The sequence below is a fragment of the Neofelis nebulosa genome, chromosome 17 (assembly GCF_028018385.1).
Source record: "Neofelis nebulosa isolate mNeoNeb1 chromosome 17, mNeoNeb1.pri, whole genome shotgun sequence".
Classification (NCBI taxonomy): Eukaryota; Metazoa; Chordata; class Mammalia; order Carnivora; family Felidae; genus Neofelis; species Neofelis nebulosa.
This window is the reverse complement of record NC_080798.1, coordinates 58307394-58334727: the sequence shown is the minus strand read 5'-3', so window position 1 is coordinate 58334727 and position 27334 is coordinate 58307394. Positions and strand designations below refer to the sequence as shown.

Sequence of the window (27334 nt, the reverse complement as noted above, 5' to 3'; positions counted from 1 at the left end):
AGTCTGTGTCTCCCTCTCTCTCTGCCCCTCCCCTGTTCATGCTCTGTCTCTCTCTGTCCCAAAAATAAATAAATAAATAAATAAATAAAAAAAAAAAAAAAAAAAAAAAACTAGAAAAGGAAGATCAAAATAACCCAAACTGGGTAGAAGAAAGGAAATAAAAAAGAGCAGAAATCAATGGGGTTAAAAAAGAGAAACGACAAACCAATAGGATCAAAAATGTCTTTCTGAAGATCATTCAACTTGATAACCCTCTAGCAAGACAGGTCAAGGAAGAAAGAAGACACAAATGACCAAAATCAAGAATGAATGGGAGAGACATCACTGGAGGCGTTGAAGACTTGACAAGGACGACAGGGGCACACACAAAGCCAAGAAGCTAGATGAGATGGTTAATTCCAATTCCTTACAAATCACAAACTACCTAAAGTCACCCAAGATGAAACAGACAACCTAAATAGTCCCATAACAATGAAAGAAATCGATAGACCCCTCCAAAAAAGGAAATCTCCAGGTCCAGATGGTTTCGCTGGCAAATTCTACCAGGCGTTTAAAGCAGCAGCCCCGGGGGCGCCTGGGAGGCTCAGTCCATTAAGCATCCGACTTTGGCTCCGGTCATCATCTCGTGGCTCACGAGTTGGAGGCCCGCATCGGGCTCTTTGCTGACAGCTCAGAGCTTATTCTAAAGCTTATTCTAAAATTTGTATGGATAAAGAAACAACACCAATTCTACACAATCTCTTCTTGAAAATGCGTCAGGAGCTAACGTGTTCCAATTCATTTCGGGCCAGTATTCCTCCACCAAATCGAAGACGGTGCAGTACAAGAAAGCAAGCCAGTATCCTGCACGAACACAGAGGCAAACATCTTAAACGTTAACAAATCTGCCACGTAAAAAGAATGATTATGACCAAGTAGAGTTCATCCTGGGAATACAATGCAAAAATCAAACGTGATCTGCTTCGTGGACAGGAAACATAGGATCAGATCAAGCAATGCGGAAGAACAGACCTGACAAGGTTCCAACCCCATTCGTGATCACTCCCATAAACATGGTACAACACGGAAGCCTTATCTAGCGCAATGAGGCCAGGAAAAGGTATCAAAAGGCCTTGGGGGGCACCTGGGTGGCGCAGTCGGTTAAGCGTCCGACTTCAGCCAGGTCACGATCTCGCGGTCCGTGAGTTCGAGCCCCGCGTCGGGCTCTGGGCCGATGGCTCGGAGCCTGGAGCCTGTTTCCGATTCTGTGTCTCCCTCTCTCTCTGCCCCTCCCCCGTTCATGCTCTGTCTCTCTCTGTCCCAAAAATAAATAAAAAACGTTGAAAAAAAAAAATTAAAAAAAAAAAGAAAAAGGCCTTGGGAAAAAATACTGGGACGGAGAAAACAATCCTTTTTATTCATAGATGACACACCGTTTAAGCAGAAAATTCCAAGGAATCTTTTTTTTAAAAAGCATTTATTTGTTTACATCATCTCTACACCCAACGTGGGGCCCAAACTCACGACCCCGAGATCAAGAGTCTCATGCCTCTTCGACTGAGCCAGCCAGGCGCCTTCTAAGGAATCTTTTTTTTAAAAATCCCTAGGATAGGTGACTTTTGCAGGTTTGCGAGATACAAAGACAACATAAAATTCAGTCATATTTTCACATATTAGTAATGAACATTCCGAAACTGAAGTTAAAAACAGAATAGCATTGACAATAACTCGAGGGGCACCTGGGTGGCTCAGTCAGTTGAGCGTCCGACTTCGGCTCAGGTCACCATCTCACGGTTCGTGGGCTCGACCCCCACATCGGGCTCTGTGCTGACAGCTGGGAGCCCGAGGCCTGCTTTGGATTCTTTGTCCACCCCCCCCCCCCCCCCCCGCCTCTCTCACACTCTCTCTCTCCTTCAAAAATAAACATTAAAAATATTAAAATTTATATGGATAGACAAAGGAACTAGAAGAGCTAAGATAACTTTGAAAGAGTCAAGTTTGAAGAATCATACTCTCTGATTTAAGACTTACTATGATAGGGGCGCCTGGGTGGCTCAGTCGGTTAAGCGTCCGACTTCAGCTCAGGTCACGACCTCGCGGTCCGTGAGTTCGAGCCCTGCGTCGGGCTCTGTGCTGACAGCTCAGAGCCTGGAGCCTGTTTCGGATTCTGTGTCTCCCTCTCTCTGACCCTCCCCCGTTCCTGCTCTGTCTCTCTCTGTCTCAAAAATAAATAAACGTTAGAAAAAAAAATTAAAAAAAAAAAAAAAAAGACTTACTATGATAGGTGTGGTAATCAAGACAGTGTGATGTCAGTGGGTGATAAACACACAGATCAATGAAACGGGACAGTGTCTAGAAACAGCCCCATACGAGTACAGCTGATTTGCTTTTGACAAAAGCAACTCAATGGTGCAGCGATAGTCATTTCAACAGGTGGAGTTCAAACAACTGGGCACCCGTGGGCAGACAGAGACATAGATGATAGACACATAGATAGATAAATACAGACACATAGAGATAGACAACAGATAGATGACAGAGAGAAGGAGAAAGATACATGACGGGGCGAACAGTTCTTAGCCGTTCTTAGCCGTAACATCGGCAGCACCCTCCGCCAAAGGAACAGTTGGCAAACTTGACTTCATGACGATTAAAAGATCTTGCTGTGTGAAAATTGCTGTGCAAACAACGAAAAGGCGAGTTACAGCCCGGGAGAAAATACCTGCGGGTCGCACGGCCAACGATGGACTTGCGGCCGGGATGCGGACAGAACCTCCAAACATCCCAGTGAGAAGCAGCGGCCGACTCAGTGGCACGGGGCAGGGGGCCAGACACGGCGCGAAGACCACACGGAGGGGGAGTCGGCACGTGAAAAGGCCAACGTTTCAGCCGACGGGGAGAGGCGGGTTGCAACCGTGACAAGCTAACATCCGTTCAAATGGCTAAGACAGACGATCCTGAGAGCCCCGAGCGCTGACGACGCCAAGTAACTGGAACTCCACGTGTTGCCGGCGGGGATGCCAAATGGTTTGGCGGCTGCTGCGTGTTTTCTTAAGAAACTTTTGGAGGGTTGAATGGGTTTAGATTTACGGAAAAGTCACAAAGATAGTGCCGAATGCCCACACAGCCCACATCAAGTCTCCCCTACCGCTGGCACCGTAGTTCAATGAGGTGCATTTATCACTGTTCATGAGCCCGTACTGGTCCATTCTGATTAACCAATGTCCCTATTTTATTCCTATTTCCTCGGCTCTTCCCTAACGTCCTTTCTCTGTTCCAGGATCCTGTGTTAGTCACCCCGTCTCCCGAGACTCCTCTCGGCTCCGACAGGTTCTCACACCTCCCTTGGCTTTGAAGACCTGGACGGTTCTGAGGAGTGTGTGTTGGGTACTTCCTAGAATGTTCCTCAACTGGGATGTGTCTGCTATTTTTCTCGTGGCTACACTGGGGTTACGGGTTTTGGGGAGAGGACAAGAGGTAAAGGGCCACTGTCATCAGGTCATATCAAAGACATACGCCACCGAAAGGACTTTGTGCCGCGGACCTTGATCACCTGGCTTGGGCAGCCCCTACTTAAGGAGCGGGTAGTTACACTCTCCCTCCTTCAGGGCAGAGGACCCGCATACATTATTTGGAGTTCTGCATAGGAGATTCAGGTCGCTTCTCATAAAGTTAAACATCTACGTGCCACACGACCCATCAACGCCACTCCTAGGGTGTATTCAGTGAGAGCTTAGGTGACATAAAAATCTGCATGCAAATGTTTCTAGCAACTCTGTTGGTAATCGTCAAAGAGGGCCACAACCCAGCGTCCATCAGCAGGTGGGCGGATAAACGAAGTACGGTTGCTTCTACAAGGATCTACCCCTCGGCGATAAAATCCCACTGCACGTAACGCCTTGGGTGAACCCCAGGTGCATTTCGCGGAGGGAAAGAAGCCATTCTCCGAAGTTCACCTATGGTATGATTCCAGTTATAAGACGTGCTCCCAAACAGGGGCTTCGTTGGTTGCCAGGAGTTAGGGATGGAGTGGGTGTGCCCCTTGGGAGAACCCAAGGAGGTTTGGGGCGGGGGGGGGGGGAGCGGAGAAAGCGTTTTGTTAGCTAATTGAACGCGGTAGCGGTTACACAAATCTACACGTTTTACAACTTACAGAAATGTACTCCAAAAAAAAAAAAAAAAGGTGAATTTTACCATGTGTTAATGAAAAGGAAAAATAAAAGAGGTGGAAACAGCCAGCTGAGTTGCCAGAACGTAGGAGGGGTTAAGTAAATGTTAGTTCCGTTTTCTTATAAAAAAAAGTTGGGCCCGAGAGACCCAAGCCTTCAGCTGCTTAGCTGGCGCTCGCCCATCGTCCAGCCTGCTGTGTGTCCCAGAATCCTCGGTTTCTCTGCCCACACTTCTCCCAGGCATCTGTTAAGGACTACACACCCTTCCTGACGTGCAGGTTCTGACCCCGGGTCCCTGGAGATCGTGGGGCAACCGAGTCAGCCACCTCAATCTCTACCAACAGCCAACCCTAAAAGATGGCACCCGTCTGCAGGTAGGCTGTCTGTCCTCTGCAGTTTTTGCGCCAATACCCTCTCCCTTGGGGAAGGAACGGTCTCTCTTGCGTTGTGAGGAAAGCAAAAAACAACTGAGTATCCCGTACACAGAGAGCGGCTAGAGATGATTAAGGCAGGGGAGAAGGGCCTGCGGTGGGCAAACTCTCCAATTCTTGGGAGACAGGGTTGAGCATCAGATACGTGGGAAAGGAGCCAGAGAAGTGGGGGTGTCTACAATGCCAGAGTCCCTGCTTTTTCTGTGATTTTTTTCACGCTTCGTCTCCATGGAGGAGGCACCCGCGCATGTAGAAAGTACCCCATGTCAAGTCAGCTTTGTTTTAAAACTAAACAGGCAAGAAAGACACTATTAGGAGAGTAGCCACAGGTAGCAGGCGTGACCGCACGGTGGAAAGAGGCACGGGGCGAGAAAGATTGAAGAGGAAACCCACAGACATGACTCCTGCCAGAGTCTCTACGTAAAGCGCAAACAGCCCGAGACCAAAGTGAAGTTAAGAAGCTAGAACACAGCAGTACCGAGCGCAGGGGTCCGGCTCGCTTCCCGAGGGCTGCCCGGCACCTGCCCACGCTTCCTTCTGGACCCTTCCCTAAGTGGGTACCCCTGGAGGACGTGCGTCGCCTGTCAGGGGTGCAGCCGTGCGCCCGACATGAGTACAAAGAGCCCGAGCCAGACGGAAGGATCAAGGTCAGTCATGCAGAGGCTCCATAGAACCGTGAGCTGACTGCCGGTCTGAGAAGGTGACGATTGTCCATGCAGCATACAGAGGCTGGAGCGCAGGCCCACACACACAGGGCAGAACCTGGTCACCTCGTCTGAGGGGACAATGACGGAGGATCGCGGAATCCTTGAGGTGGAACCCAAGGTCGGGAACTCCCTCCGCTGCGGTCTTAAAACAAGGTCACGGGCCTCTGCTCAAGCATCACACGTAAGGGCTCTTTCTCTCCCCGAAGAACCGTGCTCATCAACACCCCTGCCCAGCTCCGGACCAGCTGTGGGGCAGTTCTGTCCTCCTCTCCTCGCACTGTCACGCCAGACCCATCCAGAAGTGCACCTGTTAGAGACCATCTACCTGAGTAGAGATGGAGAATTCCTTTCTTCGTGACCTTGTGGCAGTGGTAGGAGACAGACTGCTTCCAGAGCGGCGGGTAAAGCCGAGGTCTCACCCTTCGGCATTGCAACAAAGTCAACGCAGTCAAAGCCGCCCCGTTCGGGGCGACGAGGGAGAGGCCTGGTTTCTGAGTCACTGCCCTGAAAGCCTGTGACTTGCCCCGGGTGATACAGGAGACAACCACCCCGCCTTCCTGGGGGCCCAGTGTGCACAGTCCTGGTGTGCACCGTGGCACGGGGTCGCCGCCTTCCTTCAAACCCACGTCAGCATCCAGCCCCTTCGGTACAACCAGACAAAGGCACTGAGCCGCAGAGAACCCGCCAAGCGAGCAGGAGGGAAAAAGACAAGCCTTCTGTAACCAGGGCCTTCTTCCTTCTGCACCGCTGGGGTTTTAAGGAAACAGAGATGAAAACTTGCATACCTTCCTAAAGACACAAAGGTCCACTTTCAGGCAACTAGACGGACGTCCACCAGCTCTTGGCAGAACCAACCAAGCAGACAGAAAAGAGCGTGGCCTGCAAGCCACGAAGGGCAGCGCCCGGGTCCTCGGAGGCAATGCGGCTGTGGGTTCAGGGGTCACACTCTCCTTGCTCGGCCACAGCCCGTCCCTCCACCTCAGGGCCTGGGCCAGGGACAGTCACACACCAAGGCTCAGGAGAAGCCAGGGATGGCGGTCCCGGTTCCCCTGCCGGGACTGTGGATGAGCCAGGGCCGTTTCCGGACCGCCACCGCCTCCACGGCCTGCTTTGTTTGTTTTCTTTCCCGGAGTGATCTGCCCCACTTCCTAACTGCCGTTCCTTTACTGAGCAAATAAGAATATCTTCCTAAAATCCCATTCCGGACTCTCAGTGTCAACCAGAGAGATCAAGTATGCTTTTTTTGGACTCAGAATCCCCGAAAACATGACACGGAGGAAGGTGTCATTTCAGCGAGTGCCTCTGGCCAGACCGTCCCTGCTGGGTTGTTCCAATGATCAGAGAGAGACGGAGAGACAGAAGGACAAACAGAGGGGGAGAGAGGGACAGGGAGACACATACACGAGGACATTCCATGCTGGATCTAATGACAGAGTGTCATTGATTCTGCAAAGTCTGAGATGTGAAACGAGAGGTCCTGCTTTCTAACATTTTAAAGGTTTTTTATACCACCCATTAGAGAAGCTATACCGAATCACATTTTTTGAAAATTTCTTCCTCTTACAAAGTTCGTATTTGAATAAAAGGATGATATTTTCAGGGGCGCCCGGAGGGGGGGGGGTTAAGTCTGTTGAGCATCTGACTCTTGATTTCAGCTCAGGTCATGATCCCGGGGTCGTGGGATCAAGCCCCGCATCAGGCTCTGTGCTGAGTGTGGAGCCTGCTTGAGATTCTCGCTCTCTTTCTCTCTCGCTCGCTCGCTCTCCCTCTGCCCCTCTTCCCAGTTCGTGCACACTCTAAAACCATTTTTTCTTAAAAGAAGAAAAAAAGGTCGGCATTTTCAGACACCTCAAAAGTTACCACTCTTCCCTCTCCCGTGCACACGTGGGCGTCCCGCCACACCTGAGTGCCACTGTGGTTCCGTGTCCCGTGCTCTCTAGAAGGTCAAAGCCACGCTTCCTGCTGCTGCTTTAGTTAACGCGATGGTGTGAGAAAGCCAAGCCGGTTTGGGCTGCTCTTTGCCATACTGCTAAGCATTACCATTATGTAATGCTTTTTGATAGTTAAATGACAATTACAACTAACATTCATCGTGTGTTCACGACCCACCGGGCACTGAGCTAACGCTCTCTGCGATAACCTGACCTAACGCTCCCGTAACACGTGGGCTAGGTCTGTTAGTATTCCTGTTTTTGTGGTTTTAGAAACTTCAAGGCTTAGGAAGGTTAGACAGCTGTCTAAAGCCACAGAGCCAAAATGAAAGAGGCTAGATAAACCCAAGCAGAGCCAGACTCCACAGCCGTGCTGCAATGCAAACAGGGAAGTGGGCCGACCTGGGGTCCAGATGAGGACCCTCCAGACATCTGCAGGACACCGGTGTGGATCAACCCTCTCTTACCCGTCTCTACGGGAGAAGATGGGGCAGGCGACGTCGGATTGAGATATTTATTCCACAGCATTTAAAGGGGTTGCCTGATTCCTATTTCAGGAGAGATCAGCAAACAAGGAAGGTTCGGCACTGTTCACCCACAAATGCTAGGTTTTCCGTGCCTGCAGGAAAGAAAGCGAATGACTGAAAAATCCCAGTACTAAAGGAGACGCTTGGAAAGCAGCGGGAACAAAAGAGTCATGCCCTAAATAATTCTAGACCTTGTTTTGCTCAAATAAAATTCCATGATGTGAGGGGCGCCTGGGTGGCTCAGTCGGTTGAGCGGCCGACTTTGGCTCAGGTCGTGATCTCGTGGTTCACGGGTTCGAGCCCCGCGTCGGGCTCCGCGCTGACAGCTCGGAGCCTAGAGCCTGCTTCGGATTCTGGGTCTCCCTCTCTCTCTGCCCCAACCCACTCGCATTCTGTCTCTGTCTCTCTCAAAAATAAATAAACGTTAAAAAAAATTTTTTTTAATTCCACGATGTGAGAGGGTCGGATGAAACTTTAGATTTCCGGGAGCTGGTGGGGGGATGGCAGACAGACAAGAAAGGGGCAGGGAGGGAAGCTCAGGCAAAACACGTAAAGATCTAATAGAAACCTGCTGGTCAGACAAGGGAACGCACCCCCAGCAGAGAACACAGCGCCAAGCGGCAGGCGATGCCCCTCACGCACACAGCTAATTAGACGAATTCAGATCTCGCTGGAGACGCGGGTAGGGTAACAAACATCGCCGACTCTGGTACAACTTCGGCTTGTATTTGCAGGTACGGGTAGCTGATGCTTAAACCACATGGCGGGGGAGGTGGGGGCCAGTGCCGACCCCTCACGCGGTTGCAAATCTGCGTATAACTTCTGCCTCCCCCAAAACTTAACGACTCATAACCTACTGTTGCCCGGAAGCCTTACCGATGGCGTAAACAGTCTACTAACATGTGTTTTATATGTTATGGGGATCATACATACTACTTTTTTTTTTAACTTTATTAACGTTTATTTATTATTCAGAGACAGAGAGAGACAGAGCATGAGCATGGGAGGGGCAGAGAGAGAGGGAGACACAGATTCCGAAGCAGGCTCCAGGCTCCGAGCTGTCAGCACAGAGCCCGACACGGGGCTCGAACTCACAGACCACGGGATCATGCCCTGAGTTGAAGTCGGACGCTTAGCCGACTGAGCTACCCAGACGCCCCAGTGGATCATATGTACTGTTCTTACAATAAAGTTAGCTAGATAAAAGAAAACACTATTTAAAAAATCACAAAGAAGAAAAAATACAGTTATGGTACTGTACTGTATTTGTTTAAAAAATATATATATATATATATCGGGGCGCCTGGGTGGCTCAGTCGGTTGGGTGTCCGACTTCGGCTCAGGTCACGATCTCACAGTCCGTGAGTTCGAGCCCCGCGTCGGGCTCTGTGCTGACGGCTCAGAGCCTGGAGCCTGTTTCAGATTCTGTGTCTCCCTCTCTCTGACCCTCCCCCGTTCATGCTCTGTCTCTCTCTGTCTCAAAAATAAATAAACATTAAAAAAAAATAAAATAGAATAAAATAAAATAAAATAAAATAAAATAAAATAAAATAAAATAAAATAAAATAAATATATATATATACACATAGATATATATCTGCATATATGTAACCGGTTCAGTTCAAGCCCGTTGAACCTGTTGTTCAAGAGTCAACGTATTCCCCAAAACCTGAAAATTGAAATGTATATAGTTCATCACTTTTCTACCCCCAATAATAAGGGAGCTGAATTCTCTTACTTGTGGGGAGGGGACTTAATGTATCACGAGAATTAAAATGCATATAATTCTGTGCTCCAATCCTGCTTTGGAGTCTAAATGAGTATTTTTTCAAAGCGTAGCTGGCACGTTTATGCGCATGTAACTGAAAAGAAATCAGTTTCTGCCGCGGCTTTGCTCAGAATGTATCCAAATAGCTTTCAGGGGGCGCTTCGAGCGTATTGATCCACGGTTCTCAAGACACAGGCTTTTCCAGATGTCTGCTCTGCAGAATGCTAGCTCCCGGTTTCCAAGGGAAGCTGATTTTCTTTCGTCTCAAGTGCTCTCGCTGAGGGCAATTTTGTTGCGTCTACACTTGTAGGAAAAGAACCAATAAGCAGGGGCAGGTTGAACCTGAGAGACAGAAGGGAACAAAAAGATGGGGTCTGCACAGAATCTGTCGCATCTGCACAGGCTCATACCCTTCCTGATGTTATCAGAGGCGACGCAGACGCACTGGCCTACAGCAGGCCTTCTCGACGGCAGGACCATCAGCACTCGGGCGGGTCACTCCTCGCCGCGGGGACCGTCCTGTATGTGTGCTGCAAGGTGTCTAGAGCATCTCTGGCCTCTACCCCCGGATGCCAGACGCACCCCGCAGGTGTGCCGGTCAAAAATGTCTCTAGATGTTTCCCCAGTTGAAATCTCTGATCTAGGGGCGCCTGGGTGGCGCAGTCGGTTAAGCGTCCGACTTCAGCCAGGTCACGATCTCGCAGTCTGTGAGTTCGAGCCCCACGTCAGGCTCTGGGCTGATGGCTCGGAGCCTGGAGCCTGTTTCCAATTCTGTGTGTCTCCCTCTCTCTCTGCCCCTTCCCCGTTCATGCTCTGTCTCTCTCTGTCCCAAAAATAAATAAAAAAGGTTGAAAAAAAAAAAAAAAAAAAAAAAAAAAAAAAAAGAAATCTCTGATCTATATCAACTCCGAGCACCAAACATCGCCAAAGAATCTCAATCGGGTGAAAACCCTTCCTAGTGAAAAGCTTTGCTCTTTGGTTATCATGGTACCCCACCCCTCCCCCAAACAAATCCGATAAAAAGTGATCACAGGAGACCTTGGACAGACAATACCTAAGTCTCTGTGTGAACAGTTAATATTTTTGGTCACAGGAATCCTTGGGCATCGAGTTCCTCTGATTAAAACTGGCTCCGGGGGCGCCAGGGTGGCTCGGTCGGTTGAGCGTCCGACTTCAGCTCAGGTCACGATCTCATGGTGTGTGAGTTCGAGCCCCGCGTCAGGCTCTGGGCTGACAGCTCGGAGCCTGGAGCCTGCTTCGGGTTCTGTGTCTCCCTCTCTCTCCACCCCACCCCCGCTGGTGCTCTGTCTCTCTGTCTTTCAAAAAATGAATAAACATAAAAAAAAAAAAAAACTGGCTCCGAATGCACTGGTTACATGACTGGCTCTGAACGGTAAGGTGAGGGTCTCACGCATCCTGTCACAGGCTTGCTCAATCATTCAACAAACATTATTGGGCATGTGCCGTGTGCTAGGCATTGTTTCAGATGAACTAGACAAACAGGAGCCTAGCCCTCAGGGAGCTTGTGTTCTAGGCAGAGAACAAAGAGATTAAAGATATCATTACAGCCCATCCTACGTGCAGTGAATAAAATAGAGCATAGCAGGGGCACCTGGGTGGCTCAGTCGGTTAAGCGTCTGACTTCAGCCAGGTCACTATCTCGCGGTCCGTGAGTTCGAGCCCCGCGTCAGGCTCTGGGCTGACGGCTCAGAGCCTGGAGCCTGTTTCCGATTCTGTGTCTCCCTCTCTCTCTGCCCCTCCCCCGTTCATGCTCTATCTCTCTCTGTCTCAAAAATAAATAAAACGTTAAAAAAAAAATAAAAAAAAAAATAGAGCATAGCACCGTCTAACATAGTAGCCGCTCGCTATGCGTGGCTAGTAAGCCCACGAAACTATGGCTCACTGAGCTGTGCTGACCACACCAGATTTCAGACTTAGTGTGAAATGAGAATCTAAAATGTCTCGCTAATAATTTTTATACTGATTAGGTATGGGAGGGATATTTTGGATACGGTGGGTTGAACAAAATCGATTATAAAAATTAATTGAGGCTGTTTTCTTTAGTTGTTTAGTGCGGCTGCTGGCAACTTAATATAATACACGCGGCTCACCCCGTATTTGTACTGGGCAGCGCTGGGCCAGGGAAACCAGATGGAGGTAGGCAGCTCCTTCGGCCTGAGGGGCCAGGGAGGGTCATTCTACCATCTGGAGGACCAGCATCCCAGCCTGAGGAAATGGCTCTGCAGTGGCCATGAACCTGGCCCATTAAAGCAGGAGTGAGGCAGTGTGGCTCAGCGGGGGAGACCCAGGGAGGGAGGGAAGGAGCGGAAGCTGTGGCACGGCTGCAAGCCAGGCCCGAGGCAGGGGCTTGGAGGCCAAGCTAAGGGGCTGGGATTTCATCCCAGGAGCAGTGGGAGAGCACTGGAGGGTTTACCTCCGGGGAACATCACGACCTAATCTATGCTTTGCAAAGACGCTACATCCTGGTGGCCGTGTGGGGACAAGAGTTGCGTTCGAGCAAGAGGAGAAGGGGTGGGAGGCACCGATCCCGTGGGACCCCTCAGCGTTTGGCCACCCGGGGTCAGCTGGCAGGATTCCTTAGAAGAGGCGAGGACATCGGAGATGCTACTCTTCTCCCATAGGAGAGATAAGTCTGGTTAATCCTACTTACGCGGAAATTTCGATTATATGTAATACCTCTTTCCTCCATAAGAGCAGATAAGTGAGGTATTTTTGTATTATCCAAATGGAGCCTCGGGATTCTCAGAGCGATCCTGCTGCTTAATGAAGTTCAGCTAATCTGCCCCCTCTCGGAGGAGGGAGGGTATCAGACTCGCTTGCCTCGGCTAACTGGTTTCCTACCTCCTCGTACCACCACAAATTGAGTTTTTAAAATTGGTTTGTTTGGTTTTTCTAGGTTTGTCGTTGTTTTGATCACATTTAACGCGTGTACTTCATTCCTGATATCTACTATTAACTCAAAATTGGGTTTTCTGTTCTCATGAGGCTTTCACCCCTTTTAACTGGGCCCTAGTTTTGTATCTCGGCCACATGGGTTCGCCCCCAAATCCCCTCGCTCAACGGTGTCAGCAAACAGCAGCTCGCGGAGCTCGTTTGCTCTGGTATTTTCCGTTTGCCGCCCGCTCCGCTGTTGCTAGATTTCATTTTTGCCACCGGTGAGTCATTTGCTCTGAGTCATGCCTGGCCGTGATGCAAAGGCTATGAAAATGCCTCCGAACGCACCTGCTTTGCAAAAGGACGTCACGGAGGGATATGGTGTTCTCCTAAGTGGACTCGGTGATTAAGAGAAAAATACCCCCCCCCCTCCCCTCCAGATGTGCCATTTCCTCCAGCACGTGCTGTAGATTATTCCTATGGTGGGACGGGTCTTGGTCATTCGTCTTGGGCGCCGAGAGGCCAGAGACCGTTTCTGGAACGAGCCCAGAAAAGCCGAGGAGGAAAGCAGGTGCTCCCGACGTAGCGCACCTGCTCCGTGGAACAAGGCCAACCCCCACGTGCAGGCCACACGCGAACGCTCCCGTCCAGAGCTAGGAAGACGCTGCTTTACCCGGGACCGCTACGCCATACATAACACGAGGGAAGGTGACAACCGTCCCCGACCAGAGGAACCTAACGTGGGGCCCGGACCGGACGCTGGGACAGAAACACAAGCTGCCGGGATCTGCACGCCGACTCGGCCCTTGCGGGCGGCCTGACGGCAGGCCTCAGTTTTCTCATCTGTGCCGCTGGCCTCAGAAGCCCACATTTCACGTCACAGACACGTTTCTTCTGAGCACCTTCCTTCCACATATGAAACTCGTGGCAGAGGTGCCGTCATCAGCTCCTGACACATGGGACCGAATCGGCCCGTCAGGTGCCCACGAAAAGGGTTCTGGAAACACAGGAAGAAGGAATAGAAAGCGGGGACGAAAGCACAGCCCTCAGGGTGTGTGTGTGTGTGTGGGGGGGGGGGGGGGTCGGTCAGGGACATTACAGGGGACATCAGATCCGGAAGGAGACAGAGGAAACTGGTGGTGACGGGTGCCCCTGGGGAGGGGGTCGGGGAGGCAGAGGGAAGAGCCACTTTGCACCGGACATCTTTTTTTATCATCTGAATTTTGTCCCATCTGCATGTATTACCTAGACCAAAAATTAATTAAATTAAATAAGGGAGAGAATATCTCCCCGAATAAGGTGAGACAGAGCCAGAAATAAAAAGGTCTCGAAAGGCAAAGGTGCAAATGATTTCAGACATTTTGCTGGCAACCTGCCCTGCTCTCACCCACCCTCCCCCCCCTCCCCCCGGCCCTCAAAATGAAAGAAGTTTCCCTGTGAATTCCTGGACGGCTCATGCTCAGGACATCAGCAATACTTTTTCAGGCCATAATCTAAGACACTGAACACCAGAACTCTTGAAGCCTTATGGAAAGACTTTGGATCGCTGGAAAAGCCCGACAAGGGGAAATGCAGGTTCTCCTAATGTTGCAGCATGCATCCAAGCCGGCCACGGGCGGTCTAGTGCTGGGGTGACAGGGCTCTGCTGCCCCCCACATTTCTCTGTGCCATCATGACAAGGACAAGGGTGGAAATGGTCCCTCCAGGGCCCCTGCAGGGCCATCAGACATCCCCCGTCCTACCCCGGGCTTGCACTGCTAGTAAGACCTGTCCCAGCAGGCAAGGGAGGGCTGGGGAGGCCACGGGCCTTGCAATCAGATGCAGGAGATTCACCTTGTCCTCGTGACCTCGGGCAAGTCACACAATTGCTCAGACCCTCGGCCTCCTCACCTGGGACATGTGCAGATCACCTCTTAGCTTGCAAGTTGTAAGGACCATGATGCTTTTTTTTTTAATACTTAAAAAAAATTTTTTTATGTTTATTTATTTTTGAGAGACAGAGAGAGACAGAGCATGAGCCGGGGAGGAGCAGAGAGAGAGGGAGACACAGAATCCGAAGCAGGCTCCAGGCTCTGAGCTGTCAGCACAGCGCCCGACGCGGGGCTTGAACCCAGAGACTGTGAGATCATGACCTGGGCCGAAGTCAGGGGAGGGGCAGAGAGAGAGGGAGACAGAATCCAAAGCAAGCTCCAGGCTCCAAGCCGTCAGCACAGAGCCTGATGCGGGGCTCGAGCTCACGAACTGTGGGATCATGACCTGAGCTGAAGTCAGACGCTCAATTGACTGAGCCACCCAGGTGCCCCAGGACCATGAGGCTTTATGTAAAAATATCCAAATCCATGCCATTATCCCTAAAAAGAACCCAGCGCCTCCTGCCAGTTTCTCCCTTTAAAATGTCACTGGATCTTGAAGTGAGAAGGTGTTACGCGTTGAATTGTGTCCCCTAAAAAGATACGTTGAAGTCCTAACCCCCAGAACCTGCGAACATGACCTTATTTGGAAATGGGGTCTTTGCAGATGTAATTAAATTAAGATAAAGTCATAATGAAATATGACCAATTTGATGGTATCCTTAGAAGAAACAGAAACACACACACACACACACACACACACACACACACGGCGAGAAGAACACTCCAAGGCTAGACACACCAATGATTGCTGGGACCCACAAGAGGCCGAGAGGGAGGCACAAACAAAACCTCCCTCTGAACCCCCAAAAAGGAAGCAACCTTGTCAGCACCTTGATTTTGGACTCCTAGTCTCTAAAACTGTGAGAGAATAAATATATGTTGTCTTAAGCCACCAAGCTTGTGGTGCTTTGTTACAGCAGCCCCAGGGCACTAGCATAAGTTATCTGGTTTTCCTAGCTATCTAATGCTTGAATTATCTTGCCCCATGGCTGGCTAGTCGGCTCGTGTCTGACTGTCTCTAGCGCAAGAAAACCAACTTGGTATCCACCAAGGCAGCAATCCCTCCCATCTTTGAAAAGATCTGTCACAAAAATCATTCATTCAACAAATATCAATTGAACACCTACTATATGCCAGGCACTATTTGGGGCACTGTTGATACAGTGGTAAATGGGCAGCACGTAATAAAAGCATTCTCAAAGAAGGACATCTGTGACAGTTATGAAAAAAAGAAAACACCATAAAGTAATAAAGTGGGTGGGCTGGGGACCAGGCAGAAACTATTTTAATTGTCAGGGAAGTTCTAAGGATGTGACATTAGAGCAGTTGACTTGAATGACAGGGAGCCAGCCATGGGGAAACCTGGCAGAAGGAACAGTGAGTGCAAAGGCCCTGAGGCAGTTAGAGTTTTCCTCGTCCGCCAGCCGGAAGAGAAATGCGGTGGTTGTGAAACCCGAGGAGCCGACCCCGTAGTTTTGTTTATTTGACGCGGTATTTTATACGTGGCATCGTCTGGGTTATGGCGACTTTTATTTTATTTTATTGTTTTTTAAACAGGGCACAGCTGTTCTCATTAGGAAAGAACAAGCTTTAATCCCGCTTTCTAGATCTGGGCAGCGAGATCCGGAAAAGGACTTCAGGGTGGGTAGAGTGAGGCAGAGTGAGCTGGATGTGTGCAAGGCACAGGAAGAAGGTGGGACTTTTGTGAGTGCTAAGTGATGAAGCTGGAGACACAAGCAAGGTCAACTAGCACTCACATAGCCCCCCCCCCCCCCCCCACCAAGCAGACCACAGTGAGAAGTCTGAATTCGCTCCCCAGAGTACTGGCAGGCCACTGGGGAGGGGTATGGTTCAATTCCGGCACGATAAAGGCCTTAAAACTAAAGTCTCTCTAACTTTAGACAGAGAGCTTGTGTCCTTTGGTTCTTGGGCCCCTATAAAACAAGTTTAATAAATGACAGCCCTAAACCTTCTGGGATCATGGCTCCCCAGGTTCTCAGGCTTACCCAGCCATAATTCATTCACCACTGTAGCAATTTCCAAGGAATAGTCTTGATTTTTTTTCTCTGCCCTTTATTAAATGTGATGTCCAGAAAAGAACACGATATCCTCAGCATGGAGTAGATTGGACCTCTATCACCTTTCTTCTTCAGATCTGTACATCTCCTGTCGTGCCCTTTTAATTGTCATTCTGTTTTGTGCCATTGCCTGCTGAAACAGATCTCAGATAACCCCCCCCCCCCCCTTCCCCAAAGTCCTTTTCCGGATCTCGCTGCCCAGATCTAGAAAGCGGGATTAAAGCTTGTTCTTTCCTAATGAGAACAGCTGTGCCCTGTTTAAAAAACAATAAAAAAAAAAAAAAAAGTCGCCATAACCCAGATGATGCCACGTATAAAATACCGCGTCAAATAAACAACACTACGGGGTCGGCTCCTCGGGTTTCACAACCACCGCATTTCTCTTCCGGGTGGCGGACGAGGAAAACTCTAAGGGCAAGTTTCCCTAGAATCGCCTTGCTCTCTCGCCCCACCCAGCTGAAGACACCTAGACTATTTGGAAACACCAAGCCATGGAGCAAGAGATCCCTTGCGATCATACTTCCTACTAGATTTCTCTAAGACGGAGAAACAAATCTGAGTAGACGCGGACCCTCAGGCTTGGGTGGGGATGTGGTGAAGGCCACGGGAGCTAACTGACTCTGTGACTGAGACGGGTGGGGGGAGAGAAGGACGTGCGGCCAGCCCCCGGGCCAAATCTGTCCCCCCACCGCACCCCACTCCACAGGCCGATGGCAGGCTGCTGCATCTGGCGTCCGATGGCTAGGTCTAACATTTCACTCTGCCCCCTTGTACCTAAGAGACTTTGGGCAGTCGCCTGGTCTCAGTTTCCTCATCTGCGACATGGGCACGAAACACCCCCTATCATGCCAAGTTTCTTGCGAAAATCAACCGAGATTTTGTGCCAGAGCCCTTTGTAAAGTACTCTGTCACATCAAAGTGGGGGGTTAGCATCAGCAACAGGGTTTTACTCCTTCCTTTGCATGTTTTTCCTGCTGCTGGTCGAATTTTCATGACTTTGTTGTTTTTGTTTTTGTTTTTTTATAGATCTTCCCAGGTTGCTTTTGATGTTTCTTTCAACCTGATTATTTTCTTTTTTGAGGAAGGAAGCGGGGTGGGGGGGGTGGGGGGGGGGAAGCATGTAGAATGAGTCATTCCATCCTAAACCTTTCATAGGGTTTGTCCTAAAAGGTGTCCTCTCTTGGGGTCCCCATAAATCAATTTACCTCGGAAGAACCAAAGTTAATTGTCATAGAGAGAATCACTCTTCTTCACTTTCTAGAATTCCGTAGCAAATTATTTAAGGTTTGTAATTTATTCACGTCACTGAGTGGTAGCTTTGGTCACTGCCCTTAGGTGTTACATTCTCAAATAATTCAGACTATCTGCACGTTAGCTGACGCAGGCCATACAAAAGACAAACCCCGCAAAAACAAAACAACAACAGAAAAACCCGCGGGAAGGTATCCCAGAACCACGCAAGAGGCTAGAGACGATATGCTAATCACTAGGAGCGCTACATGTGAGTCCTAGGCCATCTTCAGTTCTTTTATGGAAAAAGAAAATCTCACGAGGCAACTTTTTCGCTGTGAATTGATCTCAGAAGCCTTTCGCCCCCTGTCCACAGGCGTAAGCAGTCCTACTTCTGAACAAAACGGAACTAAAAACAGGTGACAGTGGAAGGGAGAGACTCTGAACAAAGCGAGCACATAAACTTCCACCCAGAAACGTGTCAAAGACCTGGAGAAGCGCTCATGCACAACCAATCACCATCTTCCTTGTGTTTTTTTTCTTTGCTTAATTCCGCGGTTCTGTATCTTGGCTCCCCTGGCTTAGGTTCCGGGAGCGGGTGCCTCTCACCAAACGAATCAGAAACATTAGCGTTAGGTGACAGCGGCCTGGGGGGCAGCCTGGTCCCTGACAGCGGTCTGCGTGCCTCCAGCCCTGACTCACCTGTGCCAGCTCAGACGCGAGCTCCTGCTCAGTCTGCAGGTCGGCACCCGTGCCCCACGCTGACCCACAGAGTTCCGGGAGCTGGCTGGCGCCCACCGCCAAGTCCTCCTCCCGAGTGCAATCCGGGGGCAACCTCGCGAAGCACAAACCCCCGGACACGCGGGAAAACGCACCCGGCTCCAGGAAGACCACCTGCCGTCCCTTCCGGTCCCGGGGCTTCTGGTTCAGTCCACCCCGAACCAGTCCAGCTGTTGGAGCTCCCAGCGCTGCGCCTGGGCTGCCGTGCCCTCTGCAAACCTCTGTGCCTACTGACCCGCACCGGGGGACGGGGGAGCGCCGCGAAGGCACACGCACAGTTGTCGCCCCACCCCCACCCCGTCCAGAGCCCCAGACCCTGCCCCCCCCCCCCACCGTGCCTCCCCCGCCGGCCACCCGGGGGCAGAGACGCAGCCAACTTAAGACTGAACACACAGCACGACTTGGCAAATGTCTTTCCCCTCCTGGTTCCGGGCACCCCCCTCCCAGCAGTCTGGGGGCTCTTCTTCCCCCAGGACCCAGGGGCCGACTCCACCCCAAAGCCACCTGGCGACAACCATCTGCCACCGGGGGGGTGGGGACCCCTTGTCCATCCTCCCCCAGGCGCTGCACTGCCCCCCCCCCGCGGGCTCCCGGCTCCCCTCCCACCCTCTCCCCCCGGCACGCGCGGACCCCGCAGAAGCTCCCGACCCCGGACCCCGCGTCATCCGGCCGCCCCCTCCTCCTCCCAAGCCCCTCACCCGCCGGCCCTCGGAGAGCCCCGCGCCGCCCGGACAGCTGACGCGTTTCCCTCTCGCAGGCGCTGGCGGGAGCCTCTCTCACCGCGGCGGGCGCCGGCCGACCGGTCGGACCGGGGAGCGAGCGGGCGCCTCCGGGCTCCGCGCTGCGGCCACTGCGCGGGCCTGCGAGCCGGGTCCTTCCGAGGCGACAGCCGCGGGAGCTGTCAGTCAGCCGGCCGTGCCCGCCCCCTCCCGGCGCCGTCTGCGCAGGCGCGAGAGCGGCCCCGCCCCCCGCCCCGCGCTGGCGGCCCGAGAGCGGGTCACGTGACGGGGAGGGGCGGATGCTGGCTGCTGGCGCCCGGCGCCCGGCGCGGTCAGGGTCCCGACCCCGGTCCCGAATCTCTCGGGGCCGCGACTGTGCCTGGACGGGAGGCCTGGGCCCGCCGTCCCCGGAAGCACGCTCGGAGTCCAACTGTGGATCCCGTTTCCTGGATCTGCTCAAAACTAGGGTTCCCCCCTGGGGACCGGCCGTTCCGCGAGCGCAGGAGAGGGGGATTTGGTGATTTGGGTGGGGGGACCCGGGAGCCCTGGCAGGGAGCAGTGGGGGGGGGGGGGGGGATAAGGCCTGGCTCTGGTTGCTTCCGGGCCCGGATCGTCTCCACCTTTAAGACGAGGATGTCATTTGCCATTTCCTGTCCGCCCATGCCAGAGTTAGGGTGAAGTCTTGACGTTAATGAACACACTTTTCAAACAAGTCAGGCGACGGTGCATGGTATATACAAGGGCAATCTGCGGCCTGATTTATTTTTTCAAAGGGGTCATCTTAAAAGCTGATGGATCCCACTTCACTTGCACCAAAAGTTCTAGGCGAGTCTGCAATTTTTCGGCACAGTAAACAACTTTAGGCCCTTTGGTTTCTGCTGCTTCTACACCTCTAAAATTAAAAAAAAAGAAAAAGGTAAAAATAGGAGTGTCTCCTATGAGAAATAGGGGGTCTCCCACTCCCGATAATACTGGGGTTATGTCAAACTTGGTTCCAGCACCAGCAAAATAGAGAATAGGTTTCCAGAGAGAGGACTCACGTTCTCCAAACACATTTCCATCGCTACATCGCGGAACTCTAATGCCCCTTCTGGTGGCTGCTTGTATGAAATAAAGCCCTGTCTAGGGGCACCTGAGTGCTCAGTGGGTTAAGCAGCCCACTCTTGATTTCGGGGCAGGTCTGGATCTCATGGTTCAGAAGGCAAGGAGGGCAGCAGCCCCTGACCTGACTCTGGTGATAATGACTATTCAGTAAAGCTGGAAGATGGGAGCTCATTCAAGGTCAGATTCCATTTGGGGAACGTGTGACTTCTCCTCAAGAGATTCACATGAACCCTGTCTCTCCATGCCTCATAAAAGGTATTCTGATCTTGCCAGAAGGGTGGACAGAGGCAGATGCGTGGCCATTAAACAAAGATGGAGAGAAAGTAAGTTCTGCCAACCACAGGCCAGTGAACTAGATATGGGCGTGGGAAATATTCAGGACAGATTACTAACAAAAACCATTTGACCCCTCAGAAGAGGAAGCACCGATGACCAAGTTGTGTTGGGTTAACCATACTCCTGTTGTGAAACGCACGAATTGCTGAATCAGGAAATCAGATAGAAATCGTGTATTTGGACCCGGAAGCTGTATTTATCAGGATTCTTTCAGTTGTAAGTGGCAGAACTCCATTCAAACTGGTTTTTCAAAAAAAAGGGACTACATCGGCTCACATAACTCACCTAACTTCTGGGGCTGGCCCAGCAAGATCCAGGGGCGCCGATGATGTCATCAGAACTTGGTGTCACTCCCACTATTTGACCACCTCCCTCGGAGCTGGCTTCGTTCTCAGATTAGGGGCTTTTACATAAAGTGGTCTCCAGTAGCAACAGGCCTATGTTCTTTCAACTTAGCAACCTCAGGGGGGAAAGGACTCTGTCCTTCAGTATTTCCAGCAAGAGACCCAGGATTTGGTCTAAATGGGCCAACGTTCCTTGTGTGCTCAGCCCTTTGAACCAACCTCTGAGGCCAGGTTGTTGGGATGACGGGATTGGCCATACTCGGACACGAGTGAAGATAAGCTCCGCTCTGCTACTTGGGTGAAGAGGGTGGGGAGGGCGGGTCCCCACAGGCAAATGAGGAAGGAGACGGATTCTGGGCAGGTGGCGGAATGCAACCAGATATCCAGGACAAAGCATTTGCTGAGATTATCTCGTGATATTGTGCAAAGGTGGGAGAAATAGTAAGTTTATTGGATGGCTGAATCAATATTCACAAACCACTTTGAGTAGGGGATGGTTCTGGAAACCAATTACACAGATAAACGAGGTGATATGACTTGGCATCCCTTCTGTTTTCCGTTGCCTGTCATGTCTATTTCCACCTCCCCTTTGTAACATATTGCCACAAACGCTGCAGCTTTAAAAGAACATGGACTTAGTATCTTACAGCTCTGGAGGTCAGACCCTAAAATCGAGGTATCAGCAGGGCATCTTTCCTTCTGGAGGCCCCAGGGGAGGAGGGCCTCCTCGCCTCTTCCAGCTTCTGGGGGCCTTGTGCATCCCTTGGCTGGGGGCGCCTTCCTCCATCTTCGAAGTCAGTCTCCTCCTCTGTCCTGATGTGCGTATGGAGCGCAGGCCGGTTGTCTCATGGGACGCCTCTCGGTTCAGGTGTCTCTGACTGCCCCTTTGTCGTCAGGGAACACCGTGCGGGCAGCGGGCAGCGGCAATAATGTGTGTCGTGGCATCAGGAGGTGCCCATGCCAGTCTGTCTCATTACTGCTGCTGCCGTTTGACCCATGGTTGAGACGGTGACATGTTTCCCTACCGTAAAGGTTCTCGTTTCCCCTTTGTAAATAATTAGTCATCTGCGGGAAAGATACTTTTAGGCTATTTAGATATCCTGTTTTCCTAATGAACTTTCACCCATGGCTCCACTGACATTTACGAGCTGACATTTTCCTGCCTCCATCCTTGCCCTTCTCCAGTCTGTTCTGCACAGGGCAGCTGGAGTGACCTGTAAAAACCACAGATGTGGGGGCGCCTGGGGGGCTCAGTCGGTTGAGCGTCCGACTTCGGCTCAGGTCGTGATCTCGCGGTTTGTGAGTTCCAGCCCCGCGGCCGGCTCTGTGCTGACAGCTGGGAGCCTGGAGCCTGCTTCGGATTGTGTCCCCTTCAACTCTCTGCCCCCTCCCCCACTCACGCTGTGTCTCTGTATCGAAAATAAATAAACGCTAAAAAATAAAAATTAAAAAAAGAAAACCCCACAAATGTGACCGTCTCCTGCAGTGGCTTCCTACTGCCCCTCAGATGTGGCCAGAATCCTTCTGGGTGTTAGCACGACCTGGCCCTTCCAAGCTCTCCAGCCTGGTCTCCCCCAGTGCCCCTGCCCCCCACCCCGTCCTCCCCACACTGGCCCCTTGCAGAGCTTCAGAGGATCGATGCTGCCCTCTACTGAGGCCTCCCACCTACTCTTTTGCCTGGAACCCTCTTCCTCCACCCCCAACACCCCCTTGCTTATCAAATACCCATGTGTCCTTCGCATATTATAGCTGAAAGGAAGCCACGTGGCACCCCCCCCCCCCGGGGGGGGGTGCCCAGGCCAGCTTCCCAGGTACACCCTTTTACCACATCATGTCCTTTGCCTTTATAGGAACACGCCTGTTTGTAACCGTGCACTTGTGTATTTGCTCAGTTTATGCGCTCTGTAACAGGCAGGGACTTTGTCTGCTTTTGCTCACTCGCGTGTCTGCAACACCTGACAAGGTGCCAAGCACAGAGTAGATCCTTAAATGCTTGTTGAATGAGCCAACAGGACAGAGAGGATGAGCACGATGGGCTGGGCCTTGCTTCCAGGCGGGTTGGTGATTGGGCCCTGGCAGCAGGAGCAGACAGGCGGCAGGGCTCCGTATAGCCCGTCCTAGTGTACGGCCTGCCCCTCCCCCCCCCCCCCCCCCCCCCCCCGCTCCTTAGGGGAGCGTGGTACAGCCTAAGGAACAGGATCTTCACAGGCAGACAGAAGGAGGTCTGCAAGCTAGCTGTGCTGTCCCTGCTAGGCCATCACTTAACTCTGAGCCTCAGTTTCCCCAGCTGTGCAAAGGGTTCACACCAACTTCGGAGGGCTGTGAGGCTGAGGTGAGTCTATGGGGAGGCCAGCAGGAAAGAGGACAGACCTGCGTCTGACTCCTGGCCCTCCCCCTCCTAGCTGTGTGACCCTGAGGCGCCGCTTAACCTCGCTGAGCCCGTTGGTTCCTCTAGGAAAGGGGCCACGCACAGTGTGCCCACTCATTCGTTCAATGTAGATTTCTTGGTTGATGGGCGCTGGGGAAGGACTAGCGGACGAGAGCAACAGAGCTCCCCGCCTCTCATGAGGCTTGCTCTGCAGCCGGGGATGGGCCGCACCGGAAGTGAACGACGTATGGTGTTAGCGGACACGTGGCAAGGAGCGAAGCAGGGAGGGGGAAGTTTGAGATGGGGTTCCAGGGAGGAAGGCGCCACAGGATGAAGCCCTAAAGGGCATGAGAGAGCCATCGAGGCGACAGAGACCCGAGCCCAGAGTGTGGCACCCAGTAGGTCCTCCATACCCATCCACTGGCCATTCGCCTTCCCCACCGAGCGGGGGACCCCAGCAGGCTCCACCCACAGCCGGGGGCGAGGTGGCCCGAGCGTTGGAGCTCAGGACATACCGCTCCGGGCTCTTGAGACTCCCGGGGCCTTGTCCAATACCCAAGCGTTGTGGACGGTCAGCTTTCTAGCTTCCCTAATTCTGGCTGTTGCATTCGATACCACAGAACCCGCGGGAAAACCTAAGGCAAAACCCAAACCCCCTTCCAGAACGAACCTCTGATTTTCCACTGTACAACCTCCGGAAGTGCCCGCCTCTTTTCTCTGTCTGCCGCTGTCTACTTGCGGAAGAGCTGGAGGAACACACAGCTGGCACCGGGACCAAGACACCGAGTTTTATTAGTAGCCCGGCACCCCCCCTCGCGGGTAACCCTTGCCCCGCCACGTGTGCCCATACCAAAGACCAGTTTCGCCGGGAGTCCGAACCTTTTATTGATGGAACCACGCAGCACGTACCGTCTCAGGTCTTGCTTCTTTAACCCGACACGTGTTTATGCGACTGGTCTCTATTTTGCACGGTAGTTCATTGTAGGAGTACGCACCATTTATCCATTCTGTCGGTCACGGACATTTAGGTTGTGAACCGTCCAGCAGGTGTCTTCGGGTGAACACAGGTCCGTGCACGTGCGGCTTGGGCAGATACTCCTAAGTGCCCTGGGAGGGAGTTTAACGATTACCTGTCCCCCCCCCCAGCAGCGGATAGAGGCTCCTAGTTATTCCAGGTGCTCGCCAGGGCTCGGTGTTTTTTCATTCCGGCCATGTTGGTGGGTGTGTAAACATGTCCCTGTGGTTTCAGTCTGCGTTTCCCGGACGTCTAGTGAAAACAAGCACTTTTTCACGTTTTGGACAGTCTCTTCTGTGAGGTGCCTCCCCACCTGCTGTAGCGTGTTGACTCCGTTCAATTATATTTTTGTGTCTCTAAAAATAAACACAGGGCCAGAAAGTTAACAAGTCACAGGGGTGCCTGGGTGCTTCAGTTGGTTAAGCGTCCAACTCTTGATTTCGGCTCAGGCCACGATCCCACCGTGCGTGAGTTCGAGCCCCGAGTAGGGCTCTGCGCTGACAGCGCGGAGCCTGCTTGGGACTCTCTCTCTCCCTCTCTCTGCCCCTCCCCTGCTCTCTCTCTCCAAATAAATAAATAAACTTAAAAAAAAAAAAATCAATACGTTACATGCCCATTTCTTGTGTATCTGTCCAGGGATAGCCTACGTACATATAAACGTATGTATCTCCCCGCTCTGCTTTCTTACACAAGAACACGCAGTTTTACACAATAGACCCGATATAGCTTGAAGACCAGATATCTGAATTCGTGAAAACACGCCTCACTTCCTTTTTACAATTGTAAAGCACGCTGTTCCCTTTTGTGTGCGCAACGTATTTTTTTTTTTTTTGCAACGTATTTTACCTAATATATTCACAGGCTTACAGGGCACTGCCAGTCTTTTGCTTCGCTTCTACAGCCTGCTACCGTGTGAACTCCAGGGCAAACAGCTTTGTGCATGGGGGGAAGGCTACCTGTAGGAGAAACTCCTGAGGGGAATTGCTGGGTCAAATTTTTGTGGCTCATATTGCTATCTTGCTCCGCAAAGAGATGAACAATTTACAATTGCATCAGTCGGGGCTGTTTGCCAACAGAGCATTCCCGAACCTTTTATCTTTGCCAACCTACTAAGTGAAAAGTGGCACCTCCTTGTACTTCAGATTTGCATTCATTCCTCGGACTGCAAATGAGGCCGAGCATCTTTCCACATGTTTGAATAGAGCCTTTACTTTAAAAGGGCTGCTTCCTGGGATAGGTGGTGAGCTGGAACCTAGCTCCTGAAGGGTAAACAGAACTGACCCGGGAGGTGGGAAGTTTCCTCTCACTACAAGGGGAATGGGAAATATTAGGTTTTCTGCTCCCAGGGCCTCAGTGAAATCAGGGAGAGGCAAAACACTCTGGGTTGAACCACAGTCTTAAAACAGGAAGAAACCTTAGAAATCAAATCTAATCTCCTATTTTAGAGATAAACAAAAAAACCCTGAGGCTTGGAGAGGGGAAATGACTCGCAGGAGACCTTTTGAAAAAACATGCCAATTCTGTCGAGATTAAAAAACAAAACAAAACAAAACAAAACAAAAACCCTTGATAACAGTTGATTGTTTTTGCCAACTGCTGCTAAATACTGTTAAATATTTTAATGGATTCTTTTATCGCGCCATTTCCTTTAGGAAAGCGGCGCACCGTCAAAATTATGATACACAAGATACGCCAGGATTAAAAGCATAGGCAATATAAACAAGTTGGGAGCTATCAGAAGAATTATGGGGTGGGGATCCCTCTACCCTCCACTTTTTTGTGACAGACTCTGAAATGGTCCAAAAAGATTATTAGGCGTCTTCAGTGAACACTAGACATTGTCTGGCACACCCTTCTGGGTTATCCGGTTCTTTGGGGTCTTCTCTTTCTTTAAGTTATTTATGACTTTACAGGCTGCAGAGGCAATGCAAATGATTCTTGCCATAGCTATGAGGCATAAAGTCAAGTTTGTCTGGTGAAACTTCAAGCCAGTTCCGCATCTGTTAAGCAAATTTTCTTTTTTTAAAAGCCCTATTCTTTTAACTCGGCTCAAAACAAAGATATCCCAAGCACAGTCCCGCTTGCTGTCACGGTGTTATTCACAAATAATCATCCTTTCTTTCAGCCCATGCAAAAAGAATTGGTCACTGATTGAAGGCCTCACTCACTTTCCTCCCTTGTGGAAACAAATCCCAAAACCAAGACAGCAGGAGATGGGAGGCTCAGAGAGGGTGAACTAAATTCACAGCCCCATTTTGAACACAGAGGTACAAGATACAGTCACAAAAGTTTCAACTTTTAAATGCATCCCCCACCCTTACTTCCAAAAGTTTAGCCGGAGTGACTTTCTGGAAGCAAGAATGGTAAATGGCGAGAAGGTGGCTTGCACACAGGGAGATTCTGATAGATCCCTTGGCTGTCATTAATCTTACAACGATTTAGCAAGCACTTACCAGTTTAAGAACAAACACTGAGCACCTACTTCCCAGCCCTGCGGAAGTCGCCCCCAATACTATAGGAAAGTCAAAGAAATAAAGCATGTGTCTACCTTCAAAGCACTTAGGACCTATCGTCCGGAGGGAATCGCTGGGATGCTCAGAGCGGGGTCCGGAGGCGCAGCGGACCCCAGCAGCCCCCAGTCCTGGGCGCTTCCCCTTCTCCCCACGCGCTCTCCGGCCCAATCGTTTCCACCCCCGCTCCTCCATTTCCCCCTTTTCTGAGTTCTCGCTCCGCACGCTGTACAAGCCACACCTAAAGCTGGCTCTGGGCCGCCCCCGCGGCCTCCGGGACGAGAGCGCTCCACCGAGTTTGACAGCCTGACGGCGCGGCTTGGACCGTGCGGCAGCCCGTAGCCCCCATCCTTTCCCTTCCGCACGTCCCTTTGGATGGAGCCTTTGATTTTGGCGAGAGGAGCTTTCGGCTGCGAGCTGCCTGCGGCAGAAAACTGTTAGCCCTTACGCCTCTGGGCTCCACGACGACTTCCAAGCCCCCACCAATCGCCTCCCGCGCCCTCTCCGCGGCCCGAGCGGCGCGGCCGGAA

At 51.5% G+C, this 27334-nt stretch overlaps 1 protein-coding gene and 1 long non-coding RNA gene across 6 annotated transcripts in view; both read right to left on the bottom strand.

The window, feature by feature from the left end:
- Positions 1-19334, bottom strand: part of KIAA0513 (KIAA0513 ortholog) — a 58078-nt gene extending 38744 nt beyond the window's left edge. For 4 of the 5 annotated variants that reach the window (XM_058708257.1, XM_058708260.1, XM_058708261.1 and 1 more), the window contains exon 1: positions 19189-19334. The gene's annotated coding sequence lies outside the window, so the exon portion shown is untranslated. Of the gene's footprint in view, positions 1-19106 lie in introns of all 5 variants that reach the window. The other variant, XM_058708258.1, reaches the window with a different exon arrangement.
- Positions 19335-24053: 4719 nt separating this feature from the next.
- Positions 24054-27321, bottom strand: LOC131499811 (uncharacterized). The gene is made up of 2 exons (XR_009256073.1): positions 26843-27321; positions 24054-24650 (listed from the first exon to the last, which is right to left on the bottom strand). It is a non-coding gene; the product is annotated as an uncharacterized LOC131499811 (long non-coding RNA).
- Between the last annotated feature and the right edge of the window lie 13 nt (positions 27322-27334).